Here is a 24,755-nt window from a genome sequence, read left to right as displayed (position 1 = left end):
AGATGATCCAGATCGTAGAACAGGGGCTTCGTGAATATATTATACATGGTCTGTGAGACACAGGAGCCTTGTGATACGCCACAAGTGATAGGAAAGGGGTCAGCAGAGGCCGATGGAGAGAAGACTCTCATTGACCTATTATTGAGAAAGGACGGCATCCAACTGGTGGCTTTTTGCGAGAAGTTGGCGGCAGTAGACAGATGATTGCAGAGCACTTTGTGATCAACCAGATCAACGCAGCCGATCAGTCCAGTAGGAGAAGTACGGCGCATTGTCAGTTGTCTTTTAGTTGGTCAATTTGCGTTTTCAGGTCAATCAAGGCAGTTTCTGTGCCGTGGAGCGGTCTCAAACCTGATTGGCATAGTCCTAGGAGGTTCTTAAACTCTAGATACGCCTGGATCTGGAAGTATGTGGCTTTATCTATTATTTTGAGTAAAATGGGACAGTGGTAACAGACCTGTAGTTGGTGGCGATGGTTGGATCCAGTGAAGCTTTCTTTAGCAAAGGTAGTACCCACGCATCCTCGAGGTTGTTAGGGACATTGGAGGCACAGAATGAGGCATTTATTAGTTTCGTGATAAATGGCACCAAGTCTCTGGCAGCCGCTTTGATGACTTGTGCTGGGCAGATCTCTCCCCGGCACCTCAACGGTTTAAATGAGGATTATCTTTTCCACCTCTTGCATGGTGACTTGAGAGAATTTGAATTCTTGTGGAAGTTTGCGCGAATATTTTTGTGGGTTGTCAGCAGTAGCTGGTTTGGGGAGGTTGCGTCTCTTCGCTGTGATTCCGTTTTGGAGGGTGTCATTTTGTTAGATGTTGGTACACCTTTCTTTATCCTTTGTGCACAAATCCTCTGCGGGAATAGGGGATTCAGTTTCCCTCAGGATCACAGAGTTCCTTGATACTGGAACTAGCTTTGTTGATCCTTTCGTTGTACGTTTCACGTTTGGTTGGTAGTATTTCCATTTTGTACTTGGTAAATATTTCGTCAGGTTTTGTTTATTTTCTTTAGAAGGCAAGTTTCTTCTCCACAACACTTCAATTTTTCTTTTTTCTGCTCAAAGAGCTTTTAACTGTGGAGTGAACCATGAGTTGAGGTGAGGTGAGCTCTAGGTTTGCCTTTTCGTATTTGGATAGGAGCCATCTTGTCTAATGCTTGTGTAAATGAAGAGTTATATAGGTCTACTAGTGCAGCAGGGTCTGAGGACTCTGATGCAGTGTTCAAGGTAGGAAGCAGGAGAGGCATAAGCTTATCCGCTGTGATGTTCAGTTTGTTCCTTGTTGGGAACGGTGGGGCGATCAAGGTAGTCTTTGTTACTGGACTTTTGGCAAGGGTAGTGAAAGAGACTAAGTAGTGGTCCGTCCATGACTGAGGTTCCACAGATGTAACTACTGTCTCACCCAGTCTAGAATTCTACCTTTCTCGTGGGTAGGCTGGTTAACTCTTTGGGAGAGCCACAATTCAGTGAGGGTCTCGGATAGCGTCTTGGCATTTTGGTCGTTAGGGTCACCAAAGCCCAAGTTAAAGTCACCTAGCAAGAGTATTTGTGAGGGGAGTTAAGTATCTGACAATATGGTCATATCTTTCTCGAAGCAATCAATGGGACCCGGGGGTCTGTAAATTAGGCGAATTGTTAATGTGCTAGAGTTCGAGGTGGTTATTTTAACCGTGAGTAATTTGCAGGATTTCACAAATGGGGAAGTAGGGACTCTAAGGACTCTGCAATCAGAGCGATACCACCTCCTTTGGAGGTTAATCTGTCTGCTCTCACAATAGTATATGTGGAGTCTGACAAACTCCACAGGCATCATATTTACATTGTCACACAGTGCAGTGGCACAGGGAAGTCTCTTAGATTTCCCAAAGGTTTAAATAGCTTCTCTTGGTGAAACTACTGTTTCCAAGAGCAATGACATGAAATTGACTTTACTTACATTTTTAAACTTTCTAGACCCAGTACACACTATCTTACAATAGGGTGCTGGAGGGGTTACTTAGTATCCCCTTTGTCTAGTTTCTCATTTAACATTTTTATGTTACCCTTTCTACAATTAATGGCGGGTGGCAGTGGTTTACTTTTTTACTGCCATTGAGTGTTTTTACCACGGGCTGCAATTGCAGCTGCAGTTAGACACCCATGGGTATCCATTTCGTCAAGATGGCCCAGTCTTCTTTTTTCGCCATTTCTTGCTGGAAAGGTCCTTCTTGAGATTTACTCTGCGCGCCAAATCAGGTTTGGTCCCTTTGTTCATTTTGTGTTTGGCGTGATTAACAAGTGAAGCCCGCCTTTGGCTCCAGCGTGTCTAGCAGGGCGGGAAGCGAGGGAGGTGCCCAAAATTCCCTGTGCTAAGTCTCTTTGGTTACAGGAATGCACCCAAGGATGATTCGCTGGAGGGCTGTCCTTGGAGGACAACCACCCTGCTGTGTGACTGAAAGCTAGGCTGCGAATGAATGGGAGAAACCTGCATAAAAGGCGAGGCTTTTTGCTTGGTACACAGTCAACCACTGGACGAAGGAATCGAAGAATAACTTGGAAGAGATGCCTGCTGCAACTCATGGACCGTTGGTTTGCCCGGTGAAGCCCTGCTGCTGTGCTGAAGCTCCGAATTCCCCTCGACTAGAGAAGACCTGCAAAGGACGACTTCGCCCCTTGGGTTGGTGGGACCAATCGACCCCAGGACAAGCTCATCTGGAAATCCTCTATGAGCTGGCTGTACTTCCATTGCTGCTGCAGGAACTGAAGTGCCAGGGAGAGGAACACCAGAATCAAGTGAGTGTGTAAGTCGGACCTGAGCTCCAGGAAGATCCTCCAGACTCCCAGGAAGCAGGACTGACCAAGCCTGGGCCACCTCAGAGTGCTTGACCCCAGATGCGAGGAAAGTAGATAGTGGTATCCGAGATCCACGGCAGTGCTATTTGCAAGAGTGGCAAGGAGCTGAAACCACGAAGTGCTGCTGATCAAGTTTGCCCATTCCTGCCGCCGACCTTCAATTCGTAGTGCAGGAGTCTCCAAACGTCCTCCCTCTTGTCCCCGCGACTGAGGACCAGGAACAGGATCTGCAGACCTACACAGGAACAGAAGCCGGCTGGAACCAATTTCTTCTAACCAAAGGTACTGTAAAACTAAGGGTACTTACCTCTTGTTGAGTAGCCTTGCTAGATCTCAGTTGAGACTTGTCTTGGTTACTTTTGCAGAGTTGCTTACACAGCTTTGCCCCTCACAAGCCTCCCAGATTGTGGCCCTACAGTGATTCTACTTTTTCTACAAAGACTTCTAAAACATTGTGCAAGACTTTTACTTGCCTTCAAGAAGTGCTTCAGCTCACCTAGACTTTTGTTCAATTAACAGTGGCTGGCCTGGCTCCCTGAAAGACTCTTACCTCAGACCTTATGCTTTACCTTTCCTCCAGGAAAGGGTTAATTCACTTTGCATTGGGGGGTTCAAAAGTACTTACCTGCTTCAGAATTTGTTTAACCTCTGTTTTATTTTTAAAACCCTTTTCTTTGACACCAACTCAGTATTGCTCTAAATGTACCAGTGATATATTAATGGACACAGTGTCATAGTTATTTAAGTACCCTCAGGGTGTAGGAACCTTCTGTGTGCCATGCTAAATGGGTACTTGCTCATTTAGAGAAACCAAGTGTGTATTTTGAAGTGTATTTTTGTGTTACATATATATTGCTCCCTTCTGAAGAAGGCGTATTCAACTGACTGTTAATAAATTAATAATTATTTAATCAAGAAACCTTGAGTATAAGAGTTTATTTGAATACTTGTCACTGTGAATCTCTGTGTAAAAACCATACTGCTCACATTGACCCCTCTTGAGATAAGCCTGGATGCTCAGCCACACTACCAACCTGTGTAGTACAGACTTGTACCAAGAGTTGCGTTACATATTGCCAGGAGGACAAGGTTGCTGTAGTCTCCCAGAGGGGTACTGCACACAATCTTGCCTAACACAGGCACTACTAGAGACAAAGGACGGGCGTTTCGGGAACCTCCCTCACATCTTGCCTTCCAGTCACACTGGAGCCAGAGGCAGGCTTCAGGGCTGAAAGTTGCCAAAGCCAAAACCAACAAAGGGCTCATGCCTGGTTCAATGCACAGAGTAAAACCCAAGAAAGAGCTCACAAACAGAAAATTATGAAAAAGGAATACCGGGCCATTTTGACAAAATGGTCACCAACGGGTGCTGGACTGCAGCTGAGGATTCGGCCTGCGGTAAAAAAAACACAATGGTAGGAAAATTAAAACACTGCCACCAGCCATTTAAAGTAGTGTGGGCAGTATAACAATGTTGGGGCTACTAGGTAACCGCCCCAGCAGTCCACATAAAATAGGGTGTGCTGGACCTACAAAGACAAAACGTAAGTAAAGTTAATTTCACTTTACTATTCTTGGGAAGGGAAGTTCACACAAGAAAAGGTATTTAAACCTTATGAGAAATCTAAAGGATTTCTCTGTGACTATGCACTGAAGGTGCTGTGTCACCATACAAAAAGTAGAGGCCTATGGAATTTGTCAGACTCTAAAAACAGAGGAAACACATAGTCCAAATCAGGTCAAAACACATGAGGGAGTGAAAAAAAGGTCTCTCACTACAGGGTTAAAATTAAAAAGTCCTAAAGTCCAGCAAAAGAGCTGGGGGTCTCAAAGGTTGAAGGGAATTAGCACAGAAATTCTCCCTAACAGGGTGTGCTCGACCCATAAAGGAAAGGTATATAAGACAGGGGTCATCTTACTATTCTTAGAACAGTAGTTCACCCAAGTAAATATAGTTAAACATCAAGAGAAGTCCAAGGCACTTCCCTGTGCCACTGCACTGACGGTGCTGTGTCACAATGCAAAAGCAGATGCCTATGGAGTTTAACAGACTCCATAAAACAGTAAGGACCATAGAAAATCAAAATAAGAAAAACACATGAGTGAGTGAGAAAAAGGTCCCACTCAGTCAGGAGTAAACATTTAAAAGCCCTGAATCTAGCAAAAGAGCTGGGGGTCTCTAGGGTAAAGGGGAATTGGTACAGAAATGAAAATTCTCCCTAACACTAGTTCCCCCCCCCCACCCCCTAAAGGGCAGGAGGGTTTAATCCACTCCTGGATGAATATCTTTTTTCTGGTCGTTCATACTTTCTGGAGAGACCATCAGCATTTTGATGATTGCATCCTGACCTATGCTCAATGGTAAAATCAAACCCTTGGAGGCCGACAGACCATCTAAGTAATTTAGGATTTTCCCCCTTCATTTGCATTAACCATCTCAAGGGTTGGTGGTTTGTTTGAATAAGGAAAGTAGAACCATACAAGTATGGACTAAACTTCTTCAAAGACCACACAATGGCAAAACACTCAGGCTCTATAGTTGGCCACCTTGATTCAGGGCCCTTCAGTTTCCTACTGATGAAGTAAGGTGTTCTCTGCTTTGCTCATCCAGTTGACTTAAGATTGCACCTTTACATGTATTAGAAGCATCTGTTTGTACTATAAAGGATTTGTTGTCATCAGGAGCTCTTATGACTGGGGCTTTGCAGAGGGCTTTTCTCAACCTCAGTCCATCTGACCTCCTTATGAAAGTTTGGAGAGGAGATGACATTCAGGGGAGAAGCTGTGGTTCCATAGTTCTCAATGAAGTTTCTGTAGTACCCAGTGAGACCTAGAAAGGCTCTCATTCAGGTTTGAGTAGTGGGGGTGGCCTAGTCCTGTACAGCTTATACTTTACTTGGCAAGAGCCAAATCTCACCTCCTACCTCATGCCCAAGGTAGAGCACTTTGCTCTGACCAATTTGACATGTACTTGCCTTCATGGTCAGATGGGCCTGTTCAAGAACCTGCAAAACATATCCAAGGTGATGAAGATGGTCTTCCCGAGTGGAGCTGAACACTGCAATGTCATCCAAGCATGCCATGCATAAGTCCTCCATCCCATTCAGAACCTAGTTCACCATCCTTTGGAATGTAGCAGGTGCATTCTTTAGTCCAAAAGGCATAGCCCGAAACTGGAATAAGCCTTCTGGGGTGGAAAATGCAGTTTTCTCCTTGGCATGGTCTGTCACTGCTTTTTGCCAATAGCCTGAGGTCAAGTCAAATGTGCTGAGGAACTTGGCAGATCCAAGTTTGTCCACCAGCTCATCTGTCCTTGGTAAAGGATAGGCATCATTCTCTGTGACTGCATTTAAAGCTCTATAGTCCACACAATCTCAATTCCTTGGTTCCTGCTTTTGATACTAGTAAAACGGACTAGCCCAGGGACTTGTAGATGGCTCTATAACCCAGAGGTCAAGCATCTCGTTATCCTCCTCCTTTATATGAGTTGTAACATGGTCAGACATTCTGTAGCCCCTGCCTTTGACAGGGAGACTTTCACCAGTGAAAATATCATGCTGGCCAAAAGGGGTCAAGCCTGGTGTCAGAGAAAACAGGGAGGCAAACTGACTTAACAGAGCTTTGCACTCCTCCTGTTGCTGCAGAGTCAGATCTGAAGAGAGTTTCCCTCCTTCAATTGTCTCATCTGAAGGGTGTCTCCTGAGGCGATCAGGGAGAGGCTCACTCTCCTCCTCTTCCTCTTGATCAGAGGCTAGAAGCAATGCTCCCAGTTCTGGTCTAAAGGCATAGGCCTTCAGGCAGTTAGTGTGAAAGACCCTATGGGGCTCCTTGGGGTTAACCAAGTCCACTAAATAATTCACCTCTTCAAGTTTGCCTACAACCTTGAAGGGTCCTATCCATTTGTCCTGTAAGGCCCTGTGCTTGTAGGAACCATAACCAATATTAACTGGTCTGGAGTAAACTCCACCATGTTGGCCTTTTGGTCATGCCAATGGTTGACTAGAGACTGACCAACTTACAGGTTTTCTGTTGCTTCTGTCATCAAAAGTACCATCCCCCTCCTGAGGCCTAGCACATAGTCAGTGACACAGACTGGTTTCAGGGATGGAGGACTCTCGAAACCCTCTTTGATCAGGGCCAAAGGGCCTCTGACTGGACGACCATCGAGGAGCACAAAGGAAACCCACTCCAGCTTGAGGCACCTCTCTGTAACCAAATAAAATGCAGGGTATTACAAGGTCCAACATTCTTCTCAGGGGTTCTTCTAAGGCACCTATCATGTGGTTCATTGTTCTGTTAAACCTCTCTACAAACCCATTTGTTTGAGGATGGTAGGCAGTTGAGAACTTGTAAGTAACTCCACAGTTCTTTCACAAGGTCTGCATGTAATGGGACATAAAATTAGATCCCCTGTCATAGATAACTTCCTTAAGAAACCCAACCCTGGTAAAACAAAAAATACCAAGGAGAGCTTTAGCCACTGACAAAGTGAAAAATGTGGGGTTTTTCGGCACATTTCAGACTTCTATTCTGGGTAATACATTCTGGGCCGATTTGCGCAAATCATACCTCTGCGGATTCCCACGGTTGTCCTCTTTTCGGAAATGCATGGGGTTCCCTGTTTTCCTTGGTGGCTTGGACACCCGAGGCCCATATCTGTATGGTGTGCACGTCTACAGAAAGTGTGAAATTCAGGTGTAAAAAGAGACTTGGGGTTAGCTGTGTTTTAGGCTTTCCCCTTGGCGCACCCACACATGTGAGGTACCGTTTTCATCGGGACACCTGTGGGAACGCGGAAAGGTATCACATTTGTTGTGTGTGTGTGTGGTTTTCATAACGTTTTGACCCATTTGCTGGTGCCCTTTGTCACACAACCCTTTCATTTCCCAAATGTGACCTACATTTAATTGCTGCTTAGGCACCATACACTTTTGTAACCTGCACAAGTCACCTACCCTTGAAAAGGTCTGCCTGTGCTCGTTCAAAAAATGTATGCTTGCCGTTCCTCACCACATTGGTTTTCTCGATTTACACATGCTAAGTGCGTCTGTTCAGGCCATGAGCATAAAACTCCTGTGTATCATGGCTCAGTGTTTGGCTTGTGGTATTGCTTGTTTTGTAAAACACTTCAAAAAATGTGTGCTTTCCTAACTGCAAAAGTTGGGGGAATGTAGCAGAGCATTGCTTTTCTCAAAATTCATAGACCCATTGCCGTATCAAGCCAACCATGTCCAACACATACTTTTTTTTCGGTCTTTCCTGCTTTTACCCCAATCTATGGCATTTTCCCCAACCTAGTTGTTGCCCGACCTATTCAAATCACCCCTTTCTAAACTTGTAATTTTGTCTACTTTTCAGAAATATATGCCTTTCTGTCCTCCAATTCGGCTTTCCTACCCTTTTCTTCCATTCCGTCCATGCATGTCCAATTGGCAAAAATGGCCAAAATTGCCTACCTCTCACAAAACGGTTGATAACCACATCAAAATAATGTTTTTCAGTTTCCACTCAACCTGTTCTTGAAAGCCAGCAAATTGGGGAATTCAGCACAGCAAACCATTTGTTCCTAGCTCTTACTAGGAAAAAAAACACAGGCTTCTTTGTACATCATTTTATTCTTATTTTTTGAAAAAACACATTTTCACCCTTTTTGGTTATTTTCTCTCACCCCCCTACAGCAACCTAGGATTCCTGGGTGGCGTTATGACCGCCTACATGTGGGGAAAAAAAAGAGCCAAATTCGGCCGAGATATATCTCATGTAGCAAAAAAGTTACATGGCTTTGAATGGCCACATACCGAAATCACCAAAAAGGGCCTTGGCACTGGGGGGGGGGGGGGGGAATACCCATGGCACTTAAAGGGTTAAATCTCACCTCTAGGGGTACTACCATTCGCCTGAAGTACCCTGGGGTAGATTCTTTAGGCTCACTGTAGAGGCGTCCATCCTCCCAGTAGAGTCTATACTTCCCTGACTCTTGCCCTTCCAACTGGGAAGCTGTCTGTTGTCTTAAACCTTCTAGAGATGAACACTCTCTCTGTCCTCTGCTGAAATCTGCCCTAGACGGTCCACTGTCTGCAAGCAAAGTCTGCAGCTCAGGATGGTCTCTAGGATCCAGATCTTCCAAGCAGGTTTTCAGAAGTTGGTTCGTCCACCCACTCAGTTTCAACTGGGATGGGGTCACTGGGGTGACCTCGGACTGGCCTCTCGGGGAAGTCCTCGTCTTCAGAGCAGGTTTGGGGTTTGAGAACCTTTTTCTTTCCATAGACTCTGGATTTCTCCTTGGTTTCTTTCTTCTTTCTAGAAGTGGAATGTTGGCCTGTCTGCTGGTTTGAGGCACTGCATTCCTCCTTGACCTCAAAATGAGAGTCTCTTAAAGTTGTCTCTCTGACAAATGGCAGCTCTGGTCTCTTTTTGCTGGGAGGTCTGGGGGTACTGGAGACTACTCCAAGAGTTTTCAAGTCATTCCCCAACGGAAATCTCCCAGGTACTTCAGATTGCACACCAACAGGAAGTTGTACAGTCATGTTGTTGCACTGAATGAGGGCTGGCAAAATAGGAACCATTTGGATCAGGACTTCTGCAGGTTTAGTGGGACCTCTGGGTGCCTTAGCTACATCCTCAGGTTTGAAGAACCTTTCATTAACCACTTTAATGCTGGCCCCAGTGCCCTTGAATGCAGGATTCTCCTGACCATTTACAAGTACAATGCCCTTATAATATTGTGTGTTCTCAGGTATTGTGTTAGACACATCTATATTCTGCTGCTCCCACAGACCCAAGGACACTAAAGAAACACTAGCTTGAATTCCAATGGGGTCACCAGCTAGTAGGTGAAAGTGAGCAGCTGTCATTGGAGCTTCCTCCTCTGGAATGAAGGCTGAGAAGACAGTGTGGATCCCTGAAGGTTCACCCTTACATCTCAGATCCCCCTTAACATGGTCACTAGACCCAGAAACGACACATTTACCAAAGCTTTTCTGGAATGTTCACTAGCCCTATAAGGTTTACCATGAAATTCACCCTTATTGTGTTTTTTTGGCCTATTTAGATGGTGGAGGATTAGAATTCCCTTTACTAGCTTTCCTGTGCCTTTTCCCTTCATACGTTTTCTGAGTTGCCCCAGAATCCTTATGAGTGGCCCTGTTGGCTACCCATAAGTCAGCAGCTTGAGCTAGTCTCTTGGGATCAGGTTCCTTAGAGTCAGCCAGGTGCTGTCTCAGCTCAGTAGAGCAGGCATCAAAAATATTCTCTAGTAAAAACAAATTCCTCATTCCTTCAAAGGAGTTTACTTTGTATCCCAACCATCTACGTTTTTGTAGTAGGCCCAGGGAGGCTTGCTCCCACCACCCATTTGGGATGAGGGGGACGAGGGGGGGCGAGCGCCATCAGAAATTGTGGGACAGGCCCCCAATGGGTGGGGCAGTAAGGGTTGGGCACCCTGGGGCCATATTGGCACACCAATGTGCCCCTCTGCGCCAAGGGGAGTTGGGTTACCAAAGGAAAAAAGTGAAAATGGTGGAACGCATTTTAGGGGGGCCGTGGGGCTCCCCAAAGGGATGGGGAATTTTCTAATGGGATGGGGCGGTGACCCCCCCCACCCACAATGGAGTGGGTGCCAGGTCATGCAGCCCTCCCTGGGACCAGATATCAGCTCCTAGGAACAGACGCCTGAGCCCAGGGAGGAGTGCAGGACAGCCCCCCCCCCTATCTGCCCCCAGGGAGGGCTACATTTTGCTGGTGTGACCGTATTCCAGCACCCATTCACAAACCCAGGTAGCCCAAGGGGTACCATCTTTCTTTTTAATGGTCTCTAAACCTTTTAAGGTATTGAGACGGAGTCTTCCCAAATCTGGCAACAAGTGCCTGTTTGACTAGTTCCTAATCATTCCTGTCTGTAGCACTCAATTCCATAATAGCATCATAGCCATTCTGGGGTAGCCTAGAAATGATCCATGCCACTAAATGATTCCCACAAATATTCTGCAAACCATAAATAAATTCAAAATGTAAATTCAAAATGTACTCAACCAATCCAACACATCAAGTTTAGGATCATACATACTTAGAGCATCTTTTGGTAAGCGAGGTCTCATGGGACCAGTAGACTGAGAGGACCCTGTGAAGGAAGCAGAATCAAGGGACATCTTTTTCATATCATACTCCTGCTGCATTTCCCACTCTCCGAGCCTTCTCCCTCTCTCTTCGGATTGTACTGCAAGTTACTTGAATTCTAGTTTCAATCTCATTCTTTTAAGAGATAGATATTCTGGGCTTAGTTTGTGACCCACAGGGGTCGTGATAGGAGACTGTTGAATTACAGGACCAGGGTGAACAGGTCGGCTGACTCATATTCCCGCTTAGATCAGCCAAGCAGAGGGACCCCACTGCTGCCTCGGAAATTGCATATACAACTCATCACCTCTTAGCCAAGGGTCAAACTTCCTCTCATACGAAGACTCGCCAAGACTCTCTACGATATAAAACCTCCTTGCTCCCCCTCACAACCCCCCCTTGGGGGAGCTCAAATTTATCACCTGGATCTGACCCTCAGTGTCATCTCAGCCACAAGTCTTGAAGAGTCCCAGCAATTGACCCCAACCCACCGCCCCACCTTATATTGCCTGTACTGTTCAACCCGGCAGTAGCCAGTCATGACCAAAGGAACTTAAGGGGGGGAAAGAGAGCAGGTGTACAACTGGCGGGGGAGGGGACCTGGGCACGAGACCAGAGGGTGGCCAGGTAATTTGTGCAGCTTCAGCCAGGAATTTCAGCAGGGGAGAGGAGCAGAGAAAGCAGAAGTGAAGAGTTTTGAGCTGCCTCTGGACCCGGAGATGATTCTCCTCAAGTTTCAGGGAGGCAGGGAGTCTGTTCCAGAGGGAGGCCCCAGCCGAAGAAAGATCTACCACCAACCCGTTTGGAGGTGGATGAGCGAAAAGCTTGAGAAGGAAGATATTTAGGAAGAGAGAGTTAAAGGTATTGAGGCCCCAGGCCCCAGAAGGCGTTGTGGAAAATGAAGAGGGTTTTGAACTTAATCCTCGCAGCCATGTTCTGCATGAGTTGCAGAGGGCAGAGAGTAGAAGCAAGCAGATTTAGAAAGAGGCTGTTGTAGTAGTCTAGCCAACCAGAGCTCTGGAGACAGTGAGCTTCTGGGGGAAGGTGAGGAAAGGAAGAATACCTCTGAGGAGGTGCAGCTGGTAGTGCGACTTCTTAGAGAAGTCAGAGATGTGAGGAAAGAAGGAGAGTGTGGAGTCAAAGATAACCCCGAGGTTTTTAGCCTCACAGGTGGGAGCAGAAAGAGGGCCAAGAGAGGCCAGCCAGAGAGCGACAGGAAAGGAGGGAGCGGATGTGCCAATGAGGAGAATCTCGGTCTTACTGGCATTAAGGCAGAGATCATTGGCAGCCCACCGCTCCTGGATGGCGGACAGACAGATGAGAGGGAGAAAAGGTGGCTGAGGGTGGTCTGAAGATGAGGTGGGTGTCAAACCCACATAGCACAGGAAGTTGGGGCAGAGTGCGGCAATGCGATGGGCAAGAAGTGCCAGGTATTGGTTGAACAGCCAGGGAGACAGGTTAGACCCCTGGGGAACACCACACGTAGAGATAGAGGAGAGGATGAACCCAAGTTGAACCTGGGAGGGTCGATCAGAGAAGAAAGAAGTCGGCCATGCCAGGTGACCGGTGATACCCAGGTTATCACGAAGATGGTTGAGCGGATGGCATGGTTGACCGTGTTAAAGGCAGAAGAGAGATCAAGTAAGATGAGGACACAGGGGGTGTTGGAATCAAGGTTGGAGAGCAGGTCTTTACGGATGTTCAGGAGAGCAGTTTTCAAGCTTCTGGCAGTTCTGAAGCCAGAGTGATTATCATGGAGACAACCAAGAGATTCAGTGTGAAGATTGAGCTGGAAGATGGCCAGCTTTTCCAAGAGTTTGTCCAGGAAAGGAGTGATGGAGATTGGGTGATAGTTGGCCGGGCAGGACGGATCGGCAGAGGGTGCACGAGGGAGTGCTTCAGAGGGGAAGGGAAGACTCCAGTGGCAAAGGAGTGGTTGCAGAAGTCGTCCAGAGCAGGAGCCAGTGAGTCAATGAGGTCCTTAATGGTTTTGGAGGAATATGGATGAACCTGTTTTGGCGCGACTTTCATAGATCAGACTCGTCTACAAACCTCGTCTGCGGAGAACAGGGAGAACAGGGCACAGGCAATAAATGTGGGAGGAGAGGTGGCCGAAGAAGGGCCAGAGGAAGAGCAGGGAGTAGAGGGAGGAAGGGGAGAGGAGGAGAGAGGACAGGATGTCCTGTGTGTTGGAGATGAAATGAGAAGCCAGTGCCGTGCAGAGGGCCTTGGAAGAGACAGGAGAGGATGAAACTGCGGCAAGATTGGCCAGTTCCTTCCAGATTTTAAAGAGTTCAGCCGAGTTATTAGATGCCGCAGAGACGCATGCTTCGATATGAGCTCTCTTTTTGGTGAGGACATAGAGCCAGTATTGCCTTTGGAGCAGGCGGCAGGCCAGTTTGTCAGAAGATGTACATGAAGGACGCCATTTCCTCTCAGCCACCCTGCACTTCTGTTTAAGGGAGACGAGGTCCGAGTCGTACCAGGAGTTGCACTTGGCTTTGGGCTTCAGGCGGATCCTCATGACAGGGGCAAGAACATCGAGAGCATCAGATATAGCAGAGTGGAGCATGGAAAGGGCTGTGTCAGAGTCCCATGACAACATCCCTGCGACACTTTGGTTCTCAAAAAACAACCAAATTGCATTGACTATACTTAGGCTAATAAGCCCTTTTGAAAATAAATGCAAACGTATGACTAAATGAAATGCAAAAAGAAATGAGGTTCTATATAAAACCCTTGTAATGTACAATTTTTATAATCGGCACTGAAAGGTTTATCTATTTTAAGTATGAATTTCTAAAATGAAGAGACCTCTCATGATAAAAATAAATATTTAATTGTTTTTTTATGTGACAAAAACATTTCAAATCCAATCCTGAGTGCGGGTGATCTATGGTGTTCTCAGAATGATACTACCATTTAGGTATCAATAAGTGGTGAACAAAGTATGAGAATTCACAGGAGCCGGGGGTAGCTTGTGTTTCTTTGCTTTCCTTCAATGTACCTCTGCCTTATAACGCAAGCCCCCCAATAACAGAAAACGTAGGCATTGACCGTTTGTATGTATAGGGTGTGCGTCAGCCAAAGGCAGAGAGGGGGGATGAGAAAGCGTCAGTGAAAGCCTCAACTTACACGCGCTTCATGGGTCGGATGACCGAGAAGGTGGGTGGCAGTGATGGAGTTGGCTTGGCCTGAGAGGTAAAGTGGGTGAGCTCGGAGGAAAGGAGAAAGTTATCACTCCAGGAGAGAGGGAAAGAAAGGGGAAGGTCTGAGAAGATCAGAACATCCAGAGTATGCCCTGCAGAGTGAGTCGGGCCTGAGGGGAGAATAGAGAGAGTCGCAAATGGTCGTGAAAGATTCCAGAGGAAGGACAGGAAGCATCCAGGTGGATGTTGAAGTCTCCAAGAAAGAGTTGACTGGTCGAGACCAGGAGGGAAAAGGAGAGGTCCGCCCACTCAGAGAGCAAGAAAGAGATCTGACCAGGTGGCAGCTATATAGTAGCCACAGTAAGGGAATGGCTCGGAGAGAGCCTGCAGACGAGGCATTCGAAAGAGGAGTAGGCCTGCGTAGGAATGGCGGAGGCAGGAATCCACTCCGGGAAGATCAGGGCTACACCCCCTCCGGAACGGTTGGACCTGGGTGCGGAGAGGATCTTGTAGCCGTCAGGGAGGAGAGTGTCAAAGCTCGTGACAGAGCGGGCCGTGAACCAGGTCTAGGTGAGACCGAGGACATCGAGGTCAAGTTCCTCCAGAAGGCAGTAGATGTCGGAGGAGTGTTTGACAGCTGAGCGAGAGTCGAGAGTGGCAATATGGAGAAGATTGCCGTCCTTGAAAGACTTTTGGGGAGGGGTACAACTCAGAGTTACGCCCTGCTGAGGTGTCGAAGAAGCCCGAGGGGGGGGCAGAAAGGGAAGGAGGAGAGGGCCAGGTAACCCAGGAGGTGGAGGCGAGGATGCCGTGGAGGGGTAAGAGGGGACAGCAGGAGAAGAAAATTTGATGAGGCACGGGAAGCGTCTATCGAAGAGGAGAAGGTTGGCCTGAGGGCCTTGGACCAAGACGGTACCATTTAAGTAAACATTAATGTTGACTTTAGAGGAGTGGAAGGAGGCCAGGAGGGCCTCCCACCCGGTGCCACCATTAATGGAAGAAGAAGAGAAGAGAGAGCACAGAGACCATATGTAGGGTCCATAGGTCTGGCGAGGGAACGGCAAAGAGAATGTTGGTGAAAGTTTGCGTGGGGAGGCACTGGTATAGGTGTCAGCGATAGGGAGGCCTGGGTTGGAGACCAGGATGTCCTTTTCAAACTTCTACCAGGTTTAGTGAGGAGAGCAGGATAGTCGATAGAGAAGCAGTTAGATATGATAGGAGAGAGAGCACCATACAGTATGTAGGGAAAGGAGAGAAGATGAAGGGAAAGAGAAGGGGAGAACACTAGACTAGGGAAGGGTGCAAGCAGACGAGACAGGGAGAGATGCGACAAGTTGACAAGACGACAGACACTCAGATTTAAAAGACTATCACAATGCAATCTTAAAAACAGGAGAAAAAACACATCTAAGTCTGAGAGTCTGCTGGTGGACATGGGTATGCAACTGGCTACCCCTCCGGACACCTGCAGACACAACCAGGAGCCGCCTCTAAGGGAGTTACCCTTTGCCTAGGGGCCTTTGCCAAGGGGCCCTTAGCCGCAGGGCTGCCCTGGAAGGTCAGTTAAGGCCAGGTGGGCACCCAATCAGGGGGTGGATGGGGTGGTCTGGGAGGGAGTGGGTCCCAGGAAGTGGCTGCAAGGGGAGGGGAGAGGGAGTACAATGCGCCAACAATAACAAAACAAACAAACACAGATTGGAGGCCCCGAGGACCAGGCCAAGTTCTTACTGGCAAGGAGATTGAATGAAGGCCCCAGGCAACAGATCTGCTCACACCCGCTTCACCAGACAAAGGAGGCGAGCGGGGAGTGCAGCGGGCAGGTAGTCCAGGAGCCATCAATACTTGCTTTGCCCAGTCTCCCTTTTGTGTACCATCTCTCCAGTTTGTCTTTAAGCTGTCACCACCGGCAAATACCAATTGGCGGGAGGTTGGTTGCAATACCCCTCTTGATCTGCAGTACCTGCGGGCCTAGCCTCCCCTTGTGTATTCCCCCGGCTCTTTTGGATTTCTAGAATTAGCTATGGGCTATGAGCTTTCCACAAGACAACTTACTCCTGCAGTAGGGACAAATGCCTTCTTCATGTTTGCGACGTATGGGGCATTCACCTGTAAATATTTGAAAGTGTGGAATTTTTTTGACTCAGGGGCCAAAGAGGTTTCAGTGGTCACTGGAAGAGTCGTTTCAGGCAGACCACGTGGTTGTCTTGCGCGAGGCCATGGAACAACGAAAGTGTAAGTTGTCTGATGGTCATTGGTCAGCTTATGTCGCATGGTACAAAGTGTCGATGGACAGATTGCGCGACAGTCAGACTAGATCGCTTAAGAACACTCAGGCTAGGTTGGAGAAAGATGTACAGGCTGCTCACAAAAGCTGGCCGGCAAAAGAGTAGACACACGAGCAAAACAGGCCTCTACCCAAGTGTTTCTGCAGACACCAGTAGAGATGCCTCTTCAGAGGCACATATAGCGCCACCTGTAGACATTTGAGGAACTAGTACCATACTCACCTCATCTAAGACCACCATTTCCACCCCCACCATCACCAGCTACGCCACAACCAACTGTCACATTCCCACACCACCCTCCTCTGCCTCTCACCCCCCCACCTGCTTCCTCGACAAGCCATCCACTCTGCTAGGAGACGGGACAACTTCTCACCATGTCCCGCCACCAGCGGCCTCTACTTACACGGCACCCTGGAACCGCTCTCAGCCAAGTAAGTTCCCACCTAAGGGTACATCCACTCCCCTGCCTACCCCCCCAGTCCTACAGGCGCAAGTCTGACTCAATTTGCAAGAAATAAATGGAGGACCTGCAAGGACTGGCCAACTCGTAAGATTTTAAATCCAGGACAACTGACCATGCAGGAAACTATTGTCACATTCATCCATGTCGGTGCCTCCCTCACTACACACTATGGACGCCTCCACATTCTCTGCTGCAGCCATGACCCTTATGCCTGTACGCACCTTCCCGCAGGCAAATACTGATGCAGAACCTATGAGAATTCACACTCCCTGTAGCTCCACTGACTTATACCATATGGATTCCCAACATTGCCAGACAACCTCACTGCTTCCATGGAAAATTTGAACACAGTAATTGCTTGTTATGATACCACAATTGGAGACCTTGAACAACTCCTACGGGCTGTGCTCAAAGACACTCTGTACAACAAATTATGGACAAACTGCAATGGCTTGACACCCTGGCGCAAGGGGAGGCTATTACTGCACTTACCGTCCTCATCAAAGAGAAATACCCGGTCAAAGCTGACTGGACAAAGATCGCCACATGCAAACAAAACCAGTCAGAATCTCCCTCCGACTACCTGTCTAGATTGACTGTTTCACTAAATACTCCGGTTTGCGAACGCTGGGGAATAAGCTAAACTGGCATTCGTTTCTCATTTTGTGAATGGCCTCCTTCCTGATATTTCAAACAATATACAGAATGTGCAAATTGGGTGGCAGGCTGAATCTATTGAGAAAGCGGACACCAAAACTACAGACAGCACTTGGTGCACCAATATCCAAAGCGCACTACTCGGCAAGATAGCCTCCCTCCAAGCCAAAATGCATGACAAACTAACAAGTCTACTACTTAACCCACTACCCAACATTCAACCGATAATACACAACCATACCCCCAAATTGTTGACTCTTTTCAGCTTCTATCCTCTTGCTATTTCTGAAGTAGAAAATATTATCAATAGCCTCTAACTGCCAGGGTGACTGGTGCCCTGCACCCATCACAAAGGAAGCCGCCCATGAGCTAGCTCCTTTCATTACCACACTTATCAACTCATCATTCAGCACCGCGATTGTACCAGACAATTTGAAGGATGCCTGGGTTATCCCGCTCCTAAAAAAACACTCTGGACTCAAATATTCCAACTAACTATAGGCCCATCACTACTTAGTAAGTACTAAAAATACTTGACCGAGCTGCCTACTTATAGATTGAAGAATACCTTGAATCTAATAAACTTCTGGGACCAAGGGAATCGGGGTTTCGAGCACGTCACGGCACCGACACGGCCCTTCTTGATCTTAAGACTCAGATGGAAGTCCTAAGAGATAAGGGTAAACTTGCACTTTTACTCCTTCTTGACCTATCTGCAGCATTTGATCTCGTAAACCACCAGATACTGTGTCGACACCTCAAACAAGCTGCACACTTCTCGGATAAAGCCACAGCCTGGATCAGCTCATCCTGGACAACAGATCAATGCGTGTCTTCTCCCCCTTAGCAGCAGCCTCTCCCTCTCCTGTCACCTGTGGGGTACCACAAGGATCCTGTGTCTCTCCTACTTTGTATAATGTTTTTACAAAACCACGATTTGATATCTTGGATTATCTGGGTGTCTCTTACACCAACTATGCCGACGACACTCAGATACTCATCCCCATCTCAGGCGACTACTCATCCAACTCCCTTGCTGTACATGCCATATACCAAGTCATCCAAGCCTGGATGGCACAGCACAGACTGTCTAAACAAAAAGACACAGCTCCTCATCCTCGCCCCCCTCCCCCCAAAAATTAACCGTGTTCAAATCCTTCACGATCAATGGTAATACCATTAATGTCTCTAAGGACACAAAAACTCTAGGGATCTACATTGATTCCACCCTATCCCTGACTAGACAAATCAATGCTGTCACCTCAGCAGCGGCGTACACCTGGAAGCTTATCACAGCCAGCCACCCCTTCTTATATCCAGCTAACTGCATCACGGTTGTCAGGACTCTCGTGTCGTCTAAAATTGATTACTGTAATGCCCTTTACCTGGGCACCAACCTTTGTAACCAACACATATCAGGCACCAGACGCAACTTACGCTGGCTCTCAGTCTCACAACGAATCTCTCTGAAAACCCTTGCTCTCACCCACAAATGCCTCGCTAACCAAGCACCCAGCTACTTGGCTAATAGATTCACCCCACTCAATTTTAACAGACCCTGCAGAAGTGCCCAAATCAACTTCCTTTCCATTCCACGTTTGAACCTTCAAAGATCAGGAGGTTCTAGCTTCCCAGTATTGGCGGCTAAACTTTGGAACTCACTCCCCAATTTGCAAAGAGTAGAACCTTCCTTCTACAGATTCAAAAAACATGACCAAAGCATGGCTTTCCAACTAAGACTCACTCACCTCCACTGGCCAATTTCCTCCCACGCAATAGCTGCCAACTTAACCTCTGTACATAGCCTCATGCTTATCCTGTTTATGCTGAAATGTGCCTTTGTAGATAACCGTAATTTATACTGCAAGTGCTCACCCTTCGCCATGTTGAAACTTCTGTATATAGCCTTGTGAAATATGCCTTGAATATAACTGTAATCTATACTACTTGTATTTTGTCCTGCTCACCTTTTACTATGTTGTAACTAAGTTACGTGCCCGAAGCCCTTGGGCCTGGTGCGCTTTACAAATAAATAAAATACAAATACAAAAAATACAAAGCACTGCAAGCAGCACAACATTTCTATGACAAACGCCAGGAGCAAGACGGCGCTACATGCCTGATGGCTTTGCAAATACAGCATGCGCAATGAAAGACTGCCTCCGGGGGCCGGGGAAGCCTGGGTACCCCAGGCCAGACCTATGCCTAACAGATAACTCTGCCACAACAGACTTTTGTACACCCATTCTTGCCTGCACATCAACCCCTGCCAGGGCAAACTTTCTGCAGATATTGCAAGCAGCAATGTCCTACCAAACCTTCCAGACCACGGCAATATTGTCCCACTACTCCTCGCAATGATTCAATTCCACCTAACAGTTCTAATGACTACCCGGCACCCACACAACCTGCACCTCCTACTCCGCCTCCTGGGGGCTACCAGGACATTCAAATCTCCGATGGTCCACCAAAACATTGCCAGAGGGACCCTGCCATGCTGTCTGCTGCTCTGCTACCACTGGACTGGTCTGGTCCCTATCACAAACGTGACATTCAGGGGAAGCGAGTGAACTGTCCGACGCTGGTGCCAGGTGATCCAAGCTGCGAGCGGCTGAATTTCCAAATGTGGATGTCGCAAAGGAAATTGTCAATGCTGTTGGCATATCCAGCGCCACTATCCCACACACGGTAGCTAACGAATTGTCTGTCTATCGGTGCCATCACTGCACACCCTGCCTTTCTATTAAGCCCATGCTCACCTGCTAACTTGTTAGGTATTGGCCTCCTATGTAAGATGCATTTTAATATTTATTTTTCACCGGAGGGTATTTATCTAGCGGTTCCACAATCAAGGCAAGCTGAATGTTTGTTTCTCCACCAACAGCCCACGCACAAGGAGCCTCCTACAGGGCCTCTTTCATGACTGACACCTGCACAAGCTACACAGGTACAACGTATTGACTCCATGCCAGTGGCCCCCTGGACAGCACACACCAATGAGGTAGGACATTCTCTCTGCGAAACCTGTGCACATAACTCTCAATCTAGAAGTCCCTCTCCCGCGGGTGCCCCAGTACAGAATATCCCCTCAGGCAGGGAAGGTATCAAGGCTGTCATCTCTCCCCTCATTGATCAGGGCATCCTCTACTGCACCACTAGCCCATGCAATACTCCAGGGCTGCCTGTTGAGAATAAGGGCACAGGCAAATTCCGTTTTGCACACAATCTGCGAGCACTTAATAAGGCGGCGATACCCTCCCATCCGGTGGTCCCGGACCCCCTTGATCATTCTCTCCTGTCTCTCCCTGGCCACGCACAATTTGTCAATTGCACTGATCTTGTCTCTGCCTTCTTCTCTGTCCCCATCCACCCCGACTCTCAGATTCTCTTTGCATTTATATACATGAGACGTCAGCTCACCTACAGGTCCTTTCCAATGGTGTTTGTTGACGCCCCATCTCTCTTCTCCCAGATTCTGCAGGAAGACCTCCAGGACGTCACCTTCCCAGGGGACTTCACTATGATCCAATACATGGATGACCTGCTGTTAGCATCGCCTTCCTTTCAGGTCTCCATCAAAGACTCACAAAGTGAACAAAACAAAATTGCAGTTCTGCCTACCTACAGTTCGATACCTAGGACATGACATTTCCCACGGCGCTAGGCGCCTTCCCCCTCATGTGTCCTGCATCTTACAGTATACCATGACCACCACTAAAAGGCAGATGCGCTCCTTTTTGAGAATTAGCAATTTTCATCGCCCCCTGGATCCTTGATTATGCCTGCATAGTTGCCCCTATGCCAAGGTCAAGACTGTCCTCTCCATTGCTCAGGCTGTCGCCCTTCCTGACCACGGAAAATTATTCACCCTGTTCTGTGATAAGAAAGATGGATATGCCTTAAGCGTACTTGGACAGAAGCACAGGGACCTACTACGCCCTGTAACCTACTTTAGCGCAGTTAGAACCTGTGGCTTCCGAATTTCCCAAATGTCTTAGAGCGGTGGCTGCCACTTGCCTTCTCCTTAAAAAAGCTGACAAAATCGCCCTAGCACATCACATAAACGTAGCAGTACCACACTCTGTATTAGCACTCCTCAGGAGTAAAATGCAACAACTACCGGCTGCACATCTCACCAAATATGAAAAACTGCTCCTCTCTGCCACCGACATCACTCATCTGATACACCCTTCCTCCAGCCGATGACGGTCACCCGCACGACTGCATGGTAGCAGTTGACGTATCACCACCAAGAACTGACCTCAAGGATATCCCTCTCCCCAATGCAGACCTCATTCTCTTTGTTGATGGGTCTTGTCCAAGAGATTCGACAAGTAGTATTGATATGATAGGTTATTTATAACGTGCTTAATACCCAGAGGTTTGTAAGCGCGGACCTGGGGATCGAAACTATGGTGCTCTGTGTCTTCCAAGCGAGCACATTGCCCCCGAGATATCCTCCAAAGACAGGCAGGTTTTGCTGTGTGCACGACCGTTGAAGTATTAGAAGCTTTTCAGCTCCCATCAGCACAAGTTGCTTAACTCACAGCGCACAGTCAAGATATACCCCGATTCACGCTACGCTTTTGGTATTTCATAGGACTATGGGACCCTCTGGAAACAGAGAGATTACCTAACTGCACAAGGTACTCCCATTCACAATGTACCCTATGTTGAAGCCCTGCTTAATGCGATTCTGCTACCTACCGAATTGGCTATTGTGAAGGGCAGAGCCCACACTGTACTTTCTGACAACACCTCACAGGGTAACGCGCTGGCTGATGGCCATGCGGAAAATGCGGCTCTCCGGCTCCAGATTATGTGCCACTGTTTCTCCTCTCAGTGGCGGATCCCCTAGCATCTCTTTCCGTCCTGGCGGGCCTCCAAGACACAGCCCCCCAGGCTGAGAAATAGGGCTGGGAAACGCAGGAATGTGTTGGTTGCTCTGATCACCTATGGCGTGATAACACCGGCCAGTTTATGGCCCCACTAGCACTCCTACCACACCTTGCACGTGTTGCTCACTCAGAGGAATGTAGACGTGCTGGAGGAGGGTATTCGTTACTTTAGGAGTAACAAAAGGAGGGGTGTTGGGAGAGAGGTGGTCTATCCCGCCCCTCTCACCACTCACGCATGCACGGATCTCACTTGTGCTGAAGGGGGGGGGATACGTCTCCCCTTCTCCCCCAACTGTAATCTGTGTTATCACCTATTAATTACTAACAAGGAAAGTATGTAACCAAGCCTTATTAACGTGCAATGACTCAATTTTAGGTAATCCGCCAAACGCCATCTTTTACTAAGCCTAAGAATAATCTCTAAAAGCCTGTCTCTCCCTCTGCTCCGTGCTTCACACTACCAGCCCAGACCCCCCACCCCACTGCCTCCTGCCAGCTTTGCACAAACCGTGTTCTCACAGAAGTTCGGCTATTCATTGTTGCAACCTTTAGTGCCATCCCAGAACAGATGAGCTCACTGCACTGTGTGAAACCAGGACCCCAACTGAGTGCCCATCCATCTCCACCACTAACCTGCTTGTGCCCCTTCTGACCCCCACCCTGCTAAGCTGTAACCTACCAAGCCCATGCCCCTCTGCTCTTTGATACAGATACCAACCCCCCCCCCCCCCGAGAGCCCAGTCACTCATATTCTTTCTAATCCCAACACTTGTCTATTCGTATCATGAGGCATTAGGTAGATCTGAACCTCCAATGGGGGCACCTGGGTCCGGGACTCTAGGTTTATGGGTACTGGGGTGCAGAGGGCACAATGCATGCCTATAACTGGTCTATGAATTCCGACATTCCATACCAGACTTTACGATTGTCATTTGTCTCATGCTCTCAAATCCTGTTATTGCAAGATCAGTTAGTCAGGGAAAGCGTCATTTTTGCTGGCCTGACCTTCACCTCATGGAGACTAGCCCAGCTGGCCCACGTGCTGCGGAATGATACCCAAGCACCAACCAATCCGACATGGTTGGCACCTAAAGATCTATACGGCACCGACGACTCGACCCAATTGCATTGGTAACATGTCATTTGTGACGATTTTCTCTCTCATACTATGCTGCCCGTGTAATGTTTGGCAGAGCGCTCTCTGAGCAGCAGAGTTCTCTGCGTTCACAATTTATCTTATATAAACTTTGTTCAACCTGCAATCTATCTCCTTGTCTCATTTCCTACTGGGGTGTGCCCATTATTCTGATTTGTGGATATTGTGTTAGTGAGTGGGCACCTTCAGTGGGTTACCCAGTACCAAGAGGACAAGGGTTGTGTAGTCGCCTCCCACAGGGTTACATCAATTCTTGCCTAACAGGGATGGCTCGATCTGCAGTTCATGAAGGGAAGGAGTCCTCTTCAGAGCTCCTCTGTTGATATGGAAACAGGGTCAGGACAGCAGTGGTCGCTTCACTGTTACTGGAAGCGTCTGCAAGCGTCTCTGGACGTCTTCAGCTTTGGATTGTCTGTTCCAGTGGTCGACTTGCCTTCTGCCTCATGAACCTCACCTTTTATTCAGTTTTCCCAATCATCTCTCTGCAAACTCTCTCTGCACTTTACCGAAAGGGTTGGGTGGCAGTCCAATCAGTAAAGCAGATGAAAGACAGGGGAGTGTCAAACTCTTCCCCTGCTTCCGGTCCTTCCAGACACACTAGAGCCTAGGCAAGCTACACAAAGGGTCCCCACCAAAGGCAAAAACACACATTCAGACCTCATCCTCTCAGAATGGTAGAAGGGCTAACAAAGGACAACCACACAAGAAATGGCGAAAAAGGAATGGCACCACCATGTTAGAACATCAGTGACCCTTTTGTGCATACCTGTGAACACAGCCTGCGGTAGAAAAATGCACAAAAAATTGTAGAACACATCCACTGCCACCAGTCATAACTATAGGTTTGTCACTGTAACCAAAGCATTACAGGAACAGAGAGTATCCCCTCAGCACTCAACATAAGGTGGGGTGTGCTGATCTCTCATAAATTAAAGTTTTATGAGGGATACAAAGTACCCCTCTTTCCTTAAGAACAGTAGTTCTTAGAGAAAATGAAATTTAAAAAGGGGAACTCAAAGGGTTCCCAGGTACACTGCACCTAGGGAGCTGTGTGCTGCACACATGTAACAAAGATGCCTTTAAGAGATATGGAGGAAAGCAAGACTCCATAAAATAAGGTCAAAAATAAAGAACAAAGTTCCAATGGATAGAACATGTAAGAATGAATGAGTGGAAAAATGCTCCCTTCATTCAGGGAA

The 24,755-nt window shown here is 47.7% G+C and overlaps 1 protein-coding gene across 4 annotated transcripts in view; it reads right to left on the bottom strand.

Moving 5' to 3' along the window:
- The window catches only part of WASHC4 (WASH complex subunit 4), a 1,230,387-nt gene that overhangs the window by 855,408 nt on the left and 350,224 nt on the right, over nt 1-24,755 (bottom strand). The gene's annotated exons all lie outside the window — the stretch shown is intronic.

This window comes from Ambystoma mexicanum, chromosome 12 (genome assembly GCF_040938575.1).
Source record: "Ambystoma mexicanum isolate Mex_15411 chromosome 12, UKY_AmexF1_1, whole genome shotgun sequence".
NCBI classification, from domain to species: domain Eukaryota; kingdom Metazoa; phylum Chordata; class Amphibia; order Caudata; family Ambystomatidae; genus Ambystoma; species Ambystoma mexicanum.
The sequence above is the reverse complement of the archived record's forward strand: the minus strand, read 5'-3'. Positions and strand labels throughout refer to the sequence as shown.